General features: G+C 43.0%; 1 protein-coding gene across 1 annotated transcript in view; it reads right to left on the bottom strand.

The window, feature by feature from the left end:
- Positions 1-11,602, bottom strand: part of ctnnbip1 (catenin, beta interacting protein 1) — a 42,694-nt gene extending 31,092 nt beyond the window's left edge. The window contains exon 1 of the mRNA XM_084184020.1: positions 11,436-11,602. The gene's annotated coding sequence lies outside the window, so the exon portion shown is untranslated. The remainder of the gene's footprint in view (positions 1-11,435) is intronic.
- Positions 11,603-12,430: the final 828 nt, after the last annotated feature.

The raw sequence follows: 12,430 nt of genomic DNA on the forward strand, positions 1-12,430 counted from the left end.
AAACAGGGCGAACCTGTCTGTCAGCGCCATCTTGGTCTGCCTCAGACGCACACAGGGTGCAAAATGGCCACCCTGATGATGATGAGGGGGAGGAGGATGGACACGTCGTGATTATGCTCCATAAAAGAGAGTTGTCTTAAAAGGGATGCTTCGAGATGTTTTATATACTTCCCAAGTCAGATGAACTTGTGGATCCCATTTATATGTCTCTGCGTTCAGTATGATGGAAGTTCAAGGTAGTTTTGCGAGCAAATGCAAACTAACTTTAGCGCTGTTCCCATAGTCTTCCAGTCATTGCGCTAATGCTAGTTAGCAATTGCGCTTAATCTAGTCAGCAACTTCCTTCAAACTGCATGCAGAGACATACAAATGGTATCCACAAGTTCATCGGACTCTGGAGATGTAGATGAAGGTCATTGCCAAATTCTCGAAGTATCCCTTTAAACTAATTGCCATCTGTATTTAATGACCATTTGGAGATTTTGTCTTCGATGACCTCATTTCTGAAGTCTGACAGGGACTAAAAAGAAGAGCAAGTAATATGCCCTACATAGCATCTTTACAATGACAACTTCCACAAATTTCCTTTTGAAGTAAATAAAAATTGGTCATATTTAGATATTTTCCTGTTAAGGCCCCTGACTGTTTTTGATGTAAACATTTTAGTTTTTACCATCCCAATGAATTATTTAATCTTACTGGGTTTCTACAATAATAACTCATGTAAGAGATAAAGCACAGACCGAGGAAGGAAGAAACAATTCCAGAGAGAAAACTCTCACTGATGTTCTGTGGTTGTAAAGTCATGTTTATAAGCCTCTTTAAAAAGGGATGGGGAAAATTTGTTTAATGTTAACTCTTGACTGACTGACTGCTAGGCTAACCTTTCCCATGCAGATAGAATAGAGTGGTGGAGTTTTAATCAAATTCTCTAGGGGAGATACAAAACCCAGAACTATTTTTATAGACACAAACTCTTCGGTCACGTGCTGCGTTCATTTGCTCCTTTGACAAAAACGAGGTCCCATTTTGCCAGAGACCTTATGTTAACAACACATGCCCTACAAAGAAATGGGGTTGCGTTTACTCGGGAGATAATATACAGTATGCTGTAAGGTAGCTTGTGGGTTCTCCTAACACCAATATTATAAATGCACCAAAGCTTGACATAGGTCACTAACTTTAGACCCACAAGCTTACGTTTCTTAAGTAATGTTTAAAGAAATCTGAGCGGTAGCTATCGGCTTGCATTTTGACTCAGAAAGTGATATTGACTCAGAAAAGGTTGGTGATCACTGCCCTATGGAGACAGACTTTACGGAGCGTAGCGCAGTGTCACTCTCAATGTCGTTTTTAGTCACAAAAGGGGCGGCTCCGACATCCGACGTACTCCCGTGCCACATGAAAATTGTAATGTGTCGTATCATTCCTTGCATAGCCGTGGGGGGGGGGGTGTCGTGTAGGTGTTTGAAGCGTGCTTGGTTCCTTGATCTGATCTATAGGCTATGCTTTAAAGTAGCCTATATTGCATTGATAAGCAAAAATAATCTCAGCGACTGTTCAAACAATAAACCAAACATTGTAGCCTTATTAGAATTAACTAGTGATTCCAGGCTATTGGTAAAAGCAGCTGCGAGATATGCTTTTTCTACACGACCAAAACATGATGACATTCAGCATATTAAACTGGGATAACATTGTAGGTTACACAGGCAAGTAAATAATATTAATTATAAATCTGATCATTTCACATGGGGGAGATGTGGGAAGCTAAAAGGCTAGCTTGCTTGCTGATTTTAGCCAGCTAGCAAGCTGCTAGCAGTGTAGCCTACAGCAAACTGTCAGGCACAAAAACAAGGCAATGTAAAACAAACAAATTTTCATTACATGTAGCTACACTGAACAAAAAAATGAACGCAACATGCAACAATTTCTAAGATTTTACTGAGTTACAATTATAAATTGAAATAAATTAATTCATTACGCCCTAATCTATGGATTTCACATGACTGGGAATACAGATACACATCTGTTGGTCACAGATACCTTAAAAGAACAGGTAAGGGCGTGGATCAGAAAACCAGTCAGTGTCTGGTGTGACCACCATTTGTCTCATGCAGCATAGAGTTGATCAGGCTGTTGATTGTGGCCTGTGGAATGTTGTCCCACTCCTCTTCAAAGGCTGTGCGAAGTTGCTGGATATTGGCGGGAACTGGAACACGCTGTTGTACACATCGATCCAGAGCATCCCAAACATGCTCAATGGGTGACATTTACATTTTAGTCATTTAGCAGACGCTCTTATCCAGAGCAACTTGTCTGGTGAGTATGCAGGCCATGGAAGAACTGGGACATTTTCCAGAATTGTGTACAGATCATTGCGACATGGGGCCATGCATTATCATGCTGAAACATGAGGTGATGGCGGTGGATGAATGGCACGACAATGGGCCCCAGGATCTCGTCACGGTATCTCTGTGCCTTCAAATTGCCATCGATAAAATGCAATTGTGTTCATTGTCCGTAGCTTATGCCTACCATTACCATAACCCCACCATGGGGCACTCTGTTCACAACGTCAACATCAGCAAACCGCTCGCCCACACGACACCATACAAGCTGTCTGCTATCTACCCGGTACAGTTGAAACCGGGATTCATCTGTGAAGAACACACTTCTCCAGCAAGCCAGTGGCCATCGAAGGTGAGCATTTGCCCACTGAAGTCGGTTGCGACGCTGAACTGCAGTCAGGTCAAGACTCCGGTGAGGACGACGCACGCAGGTGAGCTACCCTGAGATGGTTTCTGACAGTTTGTGCAGAAATTATTCGGTTGTGCAAACCCACAGTTTCATCAACTGTCCGGGTGGCTGGTCTCAGACAATCCAGCAGGTGAAGAAGCCGGATGTGGAGGTCCTGGGCTGGCGTGGTTACACATGGTCTGCGGTTGTGAGGCCGGTTGGACGTACTGCCAAATTCTCTAAAATGGCTTATGGTAGAGAAATGAACATTAAATTCTGGCAACAGCTCTGGTGGACATTCCTGCAGTCAGCATGCGAATTGCACTCTCCCTCAAAACTTGAGACATCTGTGGCATTGTGTTGTGTGACAAAACTGCACATTTTAGAGTGCCCTTTTATTGTCCCCAGCACAAGTTGCACCTGTGTAATGATCATGCTGTTTAATCAGCTTCTTGATGTGCCACGTGTGTCAGGTGGATGGATTATCTTGGCAAACGATAAATGTTCACTAACAGGGATGTAAACAAATTTGTGCACAACATTGGAGAGAAATAAGCTTTTATTTCAGCTTATGAAACATGGGACCAACACATGTTGCGTTTATATTGTTGTTCAGTATATTATTCAAATATGCAGTTGGTTTTCATTGAAATGAGCTAACAGTGGTGATGTTTTTTTGTGTGTTTCTTTTTGTATTTCACCCCCCTTTTCTCCCCAATTTCGATCTTGTCTCATCGCTGCAATTCCCCAACGGGCTCAGGAGGCGAAGGTCGAGTCATGCGTCCTCCGAAACATGACCCGCCAAACCGCGTTTCTTAACATCCGCCCGCTTAACCCGGAAGCCAGCCGCACCAATATGTCGGAGGAAACACCTTCAACTGACGACTGAGGTCAGCCTGCAGGCGCCAGGCCCGCCACAAGGAGTCACTAGAGTGCGATGTGCCAAGAAAAGCCCCCCCGGCCAAACCCTCCCCTAACCCGGACGACGCTGGGCCTATTGTGCGCCGCCCTATGGGACTCCCGATCAAGGCTGGTTGTGACACAGCCCGGGATCGAACCCGGGTCTGTAGTAACACCTCCAGCACTGTGATGCAGTGCCTTTGACCGCTACCCCACTCGGGAGGCCAGTGGTGATGTTTTAAACGTGATTCTTCTTTGCTTTTACCACAAATGGGAAGAACACAACAAGAAAATCTCTGCTAGCAGATACCCATAGACTTCCAGTCATTGCGGTAACGCTAATTAGCATTGGCTTGGAAAACTTTCTCTAACTTCCTTAATACTGGATACAGAGACATAAAAATGGTATCCACGAGTTCATCTGACTCTGGGAAGTAGAGAAAGGGCCTCATAGCGAAAATCCCGAAGCATCCCTTTAATGAACAGGCTAATTCTGTGGTATCTGAACACTGATCCACAAGGGGTGCTCAGAGCAACGGGGTTAATAACCCAGCCAGACGCAATCAAACGCTTCTTAAGGCCCGATCTAATCCTCGTCTCAGCCTCTGTTTGGGCTCGTCAGTGTTGCCATGTTTTGCAGTACGGAGCAGGCAGGCACTCCAGGAGGCTAGCTGTCTGAGCCTTACTGGGCAGCGCTGTTAAATCTCAACATAATATCAGGGATCCTCACAACAATAACAGTAGTTGCATCTCAAATGGCACCTTATTTCCTATATAGTGCACTACTTTCGGCCAGGGCCCATAGGGCTCTGGTCAAAAGTAGTGCACTATGTAGGGAATAGGGTGGCATTTGAGACACAACCAGTGCCATCTGAAGTCTGGACTATCTATAGAACAGAGATGTGACATTTGAAATAAATCGCTAAAAGCAGAGTAGCCTAAATGCGTCATAAAAACAGAGGAATTGCTTCGAGATCCATTTGCGATTATCCACCAAGCATCTTCTGCATGCATGCGTGACTGAGTTTGTGTGTGAGAGAAACAACAACACGGCTACTCAGGAGCGTTCTGACACTGCCTACTCCCCTTACACTCAACCCTGTGCTTCTAGGGACTACAGCTAGGGACTACAGCCAGGGATTACAGTGTGCAATACGATAGGCCTTCGCATGTGACGGGGTCAGGAAGGCCACAGGCCTTCACGGTGCACCAACCCAATGATGACAAATTGGAGCCCTTTCCACACGTCTGTCCATTTAACCTGTTATTAAATCACTCACAACTCACAATGTCTGATTGTTCAGAAATAGTATGCTTGTACAGTGGGCCTGGGAAAGAAGCCAAATAGGCTTTGATAGAATTTGACTTGGGAATTGGCATTTTACATTTTAGTCATTTAGCAGACGCTCTTATCCAGAGCGACTTAGTGAGTGCATAATTTTTTTTTCATACTGGCCACCCGTGGGAATCGAACCCACAACCCTGCCGTTGCAAATGCCATGCTCTACCAACTGAGCTACACGGGAGTAAAGACTCATTCAATAAACCAAATCCTGTTGTAGGCAGGACATTTCAGTGCTTGTTTCCATTCTTGTGGGCAGACACCTCAAGGTGCAAGATGGTTGATGGGCAGAAATGGCTTAGCTTGCATTTTCTGAGTTATCCTAGGCCTAAGTCCATCTCATAAGCAATCTTCAGAAACCAAAGTCCTGTATGCACACTGGCAGCTTGATTCCCAACAACTAGGCTGTTCTCTGCGGCCGAGCAGGTCCAGACATGGACCAGAAACACATTCACATAGGGCCTAGGCCCTACGGGCCTCTCTTCCATTTGGGAAGTGAACAGAGCTGGGGGTCAATTCCAATTGATCAGACAACTTCTCATGAAAACATTCTCTTAAAATAAGCACTTGACTACCACCTCCTGCTAGCTGTAACAATCCCTTCTATGGTTGTGAAAACAAGCCCTATATAGCACATCAAGGAAAGTACTTACATAAAATGCAGGCTTGTTTTGAAAAAGGACCTCAACTGGAGAGGGTCATACGATATCGGCCAAGAAGGCCCAGGCTGTGGAGGGCTCCATCTAGGCCAGGGATGGGCAACTTTGTTGGTGGTGGGGGCTACAAAAAAACTGAACTCATCATGAGAGGCAGCAGTGGCGTGGGTCTGCGTACCCCCCCCCCCCCCCCCCCGCGAGCAATTTTTTTAGCCATGGGGCGTAGAGAAAATGTTGCCGTTTTAACGCAAATTACCCGGTTGGTAATTTGACCATGCTACTTGTTTAGATAGCTGGCCGTTAGACTAACTTACCAATCTAAAAAAAATTGCTTGACATGGGCTAATTGAGTGACTGCTGATACACAACCAAATTTCGAAATTGCACCTTGTGTATTCTATTATTCTAACTCTCAACAGTAAGTGGAGACCCCGACTGAGTTCCCCCCAAAAATATATAGAATTTGACTTGCTGTCCGACTCATCCCAAACCATCTCAATTGGGTTGAGGTCGGGGGATTGTGGAGGCCAGGTCATCTGATGCAGCACTCCATCACACACCATATATACATCTTTATAATTTGTTTGGTGAAATTGGTCTGTGGGCCTACAAAAGGGCCGCCAGTTGCCCATCCCTGATCTAGGCTACAGTATCTCCTGCTGGGTGCTACTGTTATCTGCAGCAGGCTGCTTTTGTGGCTACTGGCTAGGCTACCTCTTCACATTTTCAGTCCCACAACAATGGCCACAGTATTTGAAGACAATGGTGATGAACTGGATTGCGAAAATATGATTGATAAGTAGGTCATGTCTTGTTATCGCCACGTGAGGCATGAATTCATATAATTCTCCAAAACTATACAATTATGACAGTCTCTCTGTGTTGATAAGCTAGGCTATGCCATGTCTGTGCCAATTTCAGTTGAATAAGTGGAAAGAACTACAAATAGCAGCAACCTAGAAATATTGTGTGTCAAATTGACTAATTAATGTGACTGTGTCAATTAGCCTAGCCTAAGTAAAGATTTGCCTGCCCTTTTTCCCTTATTGGTTTTTGATTTGATTTAAGATGCCCCATTAGCGACAGCTAGTCTTACTGGGTTCCGACAAATAACGAAAAATACATTATAGACAAAATACTTTACAATTTCCGTACATTTAAAAACATCAACATGTAGTGTGTGTGTATCTATCAGTTACACATACAGTACCAGTCAAAAGTTTGGACACACCTACTCATTCAAGGGTTTTTCTTTATTTTTACTATTTTCTACATTGTAGAATAATAGTGAAGACATCAAAACTATGAAATAACACATATAGAATCATGTAGTAACCAAAAAAGTGTTAAACAAATTAAAATATATTTTATATTTGAGATTCTTGAAATAGCCACCCTTTGCCTTGATGACAGCTTTGCACACTCTTGGCATTCTCTCAACCAGCTTCACCTGGAATGCTTTTCCAACAGTCTTGAAGGAGCACATGTTGGCTGCTTTTCCTTCACTCTGCCGTCCAACTCATCCCAAACCATCTCAATTGGGTTGAGGTCGGGGGATTGTGGAGGCCAGGTCATCTGACGCAGCACTCCATCACTCTCCTTCTTGGTCAAATAGCCCTTATACAGCCTGGAGGTGTGTTGAAAAACAAATTATAGTCCCACTAAGCCCAAACCAGATGGGATGGTGTATCGCTGCAGAATGCTGTGGTAGCCATGCTGGTTAAGTGTGCCTTGAATTCTAAATTAATCACAGACAGTGTCACCAGCAAAGCACCCCCCACACCATTTGATTTTATTTGTATTTTATTTAACCAGGTAGGCCAGTTGAGAACAAGTTCTCATTTACAACTGCGACCTGGCCAAGATAAAACAAAGCAGTGCGATAAAAACAACAACACAGAGTTACATATGGGATAAGCAAAACATACAGTCAATTACACAATAGAAAAATCTATATACAGTGTGTGCAAATGTAGTAAGTTATGGAGGTGAGGCAATAAATAGGCCATAGTGCAAAATAATTACAATTTAGTATTAACACTGGAATGATAGATGTGCAGAATATGATGTGCAAATAGAGATACTGGGGTGCAAATGAGCAAAATAAATAACAATATGGAGATGAGGTAGTTGGGTGGGCTAATTACAAATGGGCTGTGTACAGGTGCAGTGATCAGTAAGCTGCTCTGACAACTGATGCTTAAAGTTAGTGAGGGAGATAAGAGTATCCAGCTTCAGAGATTTTTGCAGTTCGTTACAGTCATTATCAGCTGAGAACTGGAAGGAATGGCGGCCAAAGGAGGTGTTGGCTTTGGGGATGACCAGTGAGACATACCTGCTGGAGCGCATACTACGGGTGGGTGTTGCTATGGTGACCAATGAGCTAAGATAAGGCAGGGATTTGCCTAGCAGAGATTTATAGATGACCTGTATCCAGTGGGATTGGCAATGAATATGTATTGAGGGCCAGCCAACGAGAGCGTACAGGTCACAATGGTGGGTAGTATATGGGGCATTGGTGACAAAACAGATGGCACTGTGATAGACTACATCCAATTTGCTGAGTAGAGTGTTGGAGGCTATTTTGTAAATAACATCGCCGAAGTCAAGGATCGGTAGGATAGTCAGTTTTACGAGGGCATGTTTAGCAGCATGAGTAAAGGAGGCTTTGTTGTGAAATAGGAAAACACCTCCTCTATGCTTTACGGTGGGAACTACACATGCGGAGATCACCCGTTCACAAACACCACTTCTCACAAAGTCACGGCGGTTGGAACCAAAAATCTCAAATTTGGACTTCAGACCAAAGGACAAATTTTCACCTGTCTAATGTCCATTGCTCATGTTTCTTGGCCCAAGCAGGTCTCTTCTTATTATTGATGTCCTTTAGTAGTGGTTTCTTTGCAGCAATTCGACCATGAAGGCCTGATTCACACAGTCCCCTCTGAACAGTTGATGTTGAGATGTGTCTGTGACTTTTTTTGGGGGGGCTGCAATTTATGAGGCTGGTACTCTAATGAACGTATTCTCTGCAGCAGAGGTAACTCTGGGTCTTCCATTCCTGTGGCAGTCCTCATGAGAGACAGTTTCATCATAGCGCTTGATGGTTTTTGCGACTTGAAATGTTCCGTATTGACTGACTTTATGTCTTAAAGTAATGATGGACTGTCGTTTCTCTTTGCTTATTTGAGCTGTTCTTGCCATAATATGGACTTGGTCTTTTACCAAATAGGGCTATCTTCTGTATACCCCATCTACCTTGTCACAACACAACTTATTGGCTCAAACGCATTAAGAAGGAAAGACATTCCACAAATTAACTTTTAAGAAGGCACAACTGTTAATTGAAATGCATTCCAGGTGACTACCTCATGAAGCTGGTTGAGAGAATGCCAAGAGCGTGTAAAGCTGTCATCAAGGCAAAGGGTGGCTTTTTGAAGAATCTCAAATATAAAATATATTTTAATTTGTTTAACACTTTTTTGGTTACTACATGATTCCATACGTGTTATTTCATAGTTTTGATGTCTTCACTATTATTCTACAATGTAAAACATTTATAAAAAATAAAAAAAACTTGAATGAGTAGGTGTGTCCAAACTTTTGACTGGTAGTGTACATGTCAGTACATACACACAACAAGTTGGTCTTTATCAAATAAAGAATTTCAGAGACGAAATAGGCCTACTGCATTACGAAATACAATCCAAAGCTTTCTCCTCTTGCTCTACACAGCCTCTAAGGAATTGAGACAGAAGTGGCAGCAGTAATCTGGTCCCACAGCGACAAGGCTGTGAGATCTGAAAGAGCCAAAGACGTCTGGCACCTATTAAACAATGATATATTTGCCTAGTTAAATAAAAATATATATATACAAATAATAACATTTCTGTAATCAGTTTCATCTCTACAAAAGGAACGGCATAGGCTAAGACGTCTGGCACCTATTAAACAATGATATATTTGCCTAGTTAAATAAAAAAATAAAAAAAAATATATACAAATAATAACATTTCTGTAATCAGTTTCATCTCTACAAAAGGAACGGCATAGGCTATTGCTGCCATGGTAAGATCTGGGGTAATACTACCAGTATTAGAGAAGACATTTTAGGGGGAAATGACAGCAACAGGCCAATTTCAACCAACCACCCAGTTACACTGAAAAGGCATCTGCTGCATACAGTCTACTAGGTCGAAGCATCATCCTCCTGGTTCAGTACTTTCAGCAAGTCCAACACCTTGTGGTGGTGGACTGAGGCCACTGTTCATTTTACACTAGGTCTGGTGCTGTATGTACGAGTAGCCTATTTCTACTTGATAACAGCACCTGCCCTGGCATAATGAGGAGAGGGGGGTAGGGTAGAGAGGGAGGGTAGGGCAAGGGTCCTAATCTGGTTCCAAACCCCAGCCACCCAGGGGAATGTGCAGACTAAGAGAGCCATACGGTTCAACCAAGTTCACACATTGCCAGGAGAATCTCAAGCCCCTGTCTGTAGCCTGCCCTAACACCCACTCCCTACACCACTCGTCAATGCTCCACTGCAGGCAATATGCCAGCTTCACAGCTGAATGTGTTGTCAGCCATCTGCCAGTTGGGGAAATCAGACCTTGCAAGGCTGAGCACAATGCACTCATGGGTGTGGAGAGACCCTAAAATAGCCTACAGAAGTCAATGTGATGAGGTTTGAGAAGTAGAAGAGGTAGCCTAGCTAGGTAGAGAGCTTTATTTTGAAATGCACCAACAAAACATTCTTACTGTTGATTATTATAATATTGGAAATAATGTAGGAAAGAGGAAAAGGACAATTTCACAATGACAACAAGGGGGTTGACTGTAAATACAAATAGGTTGAGCATTTAAGTCAGTAGCTGTTATTATTTGTATTCTGTTGACAATATAAACAACTCATACACAACACATCCCTAGTTTTTGTTCGATTCAAGAACCCTTGTTTGATATCAGGACGTATATCACTGATAACCTTACGTCCGGAATGTTGAAACGTTCAAACAATAAGCTACAACAGAGAGGACGACGCGAGGCGAAGCGAGAGGGTTAACTCTGCCCAAAATCTGTCCACGAAAATAAGACCACATAGTGAGTTGATGAGTCAACAAAAAATGTAATTGCTAATTTGGTACGTGAGGATTATTTGATAGAATAGACCATCTTCTCAATATAATAGATAATATTTGCCTATTAGAATGTGAAGAGGAAATCACAGAAAACGCCTAAGTTCCATTTTCCTGACAGGGATAACGTACATTTTTACTACACTCATGGTATTGAGTGTAAAACGAACAATACAATGGTTATAGCTAGCTATTAGTTACTTTGTTGTTACTGTTGCAGCATTCCAAGTGTTACATTGTAGCTAGCTAGCTAGCTCGCTAACTAGCCAGCAATCATACAACGCCGTTTCCTGTCTCCCAGGATAGCTTGGCCGGTTGCTATTAACTGACGAACTCGTGGATAATTGCAAATCTCCTCATGCAAACCGGGACTGAAAGCATTGGAAATATATTGCGAAACCCACACTACTTATTAACGTGCAAACTTGACATATTATGTCTGTAACAACTGAGCTTCCCTTTGCCACCAAATAATGCTAGCAGCACTAGGCTCGAGACAAAAGCCTTGTGAATGAAGTTCCTATGCTATGGGGGGTGCAATTCCATCCAGGTACCGCTAGCCGATTGTAAGTATTCAACGGAGTAAATGCAATATCTGACAATACAACGTTCCCCAAACTCGGAGAATTACCCGAGATCAGAACATTTTACATTTGAGCTTACCCCTCCTGGTCCAGTTTTCCTTTCTTCTGTGTTTTATGTTAATGGTGTGTTGTTTTACGAAGGCGTCCTGTTCCGGGGTCACATCCCTCCAGTTGAGAATCAAGTGTAAACCCTCCAGTTGGAGCTGCGTGGTGGAGCTGGCTCCCGCTGTTGTTTTAGTTCCAGGCGACCACTAGGGGAGCCGTCCGCCCAGAATGGAATTTAGTGCCTATTACACTTTTTTTTGTGTGCTATATTTTGTTACTTACATTTCAGTCATTTATATACAAGTTAGCTGACGTCACGAAAACTATGCGCAAGTTTCAATGGGAAGAAGGCCGTGTGTTGTGCTTCTGGATTGCAAGATAGATAGCGGGAAGCTTAGGTGGCTCATTTCAGCTAGTTGGGGGTTCAGCAGCAAAGCTGGTGAAACCCTATTGTAGTTGTTGGCGTTTATTAATATTATTATACTGGTTCCGTCAATTTGGTGAAAAAATTCAAATTCCCGTGAATTTTGCATGATGGTAAAGGACCATGGCCCACACCCTCTCATGCGATGCCATGCCAATTGGCCACATGGTGGTGCTATAACAAACAATTGAAAATCCAAACTTTGAAAGCGCACGCCCCTTGTGCTGTGTAACCTAGAGTCATGAAATTCGGTACATAGGTCCATCTGCTCACAAGGAACACATTTGCCTATAGGACCAATAAGGTCCGCCATGAAGGATTTTGTGAAAAACATTCAAAACGCTATTCCTCTGGCACTGAATGACCGATCTACACAGAACGTGATATATAGCATCTATAGACCAAGGTTTCATAATGCAATATTTTCCAGGCTAACATCTCAAACAATATGACCGCTACTGACCAATAAACATTCACGTGGGCGTGGTCTGGTACATAAATGCATATAAATCAGACATGGATTTTTGTATTGTAACAAAACTTGGTACACAAGTTCCAAACACTGTGAAGACAACATATGCAGGCACATTCAGATGGACCACATG

This window comes from Coregonus lavaretus, assembly GCF_964263955.1.
Source record: "Coregonus lavaretus genome assembly, chromosome: 20".
In the NCBI taxonomy this organism is placed as follows: domain Eukaryota; kingdom Metazoa; phylum Chordata; class Actinopteri; order Salmoniformes; family Salmonidae; genus Coregonus; species Coregonus lavaretus.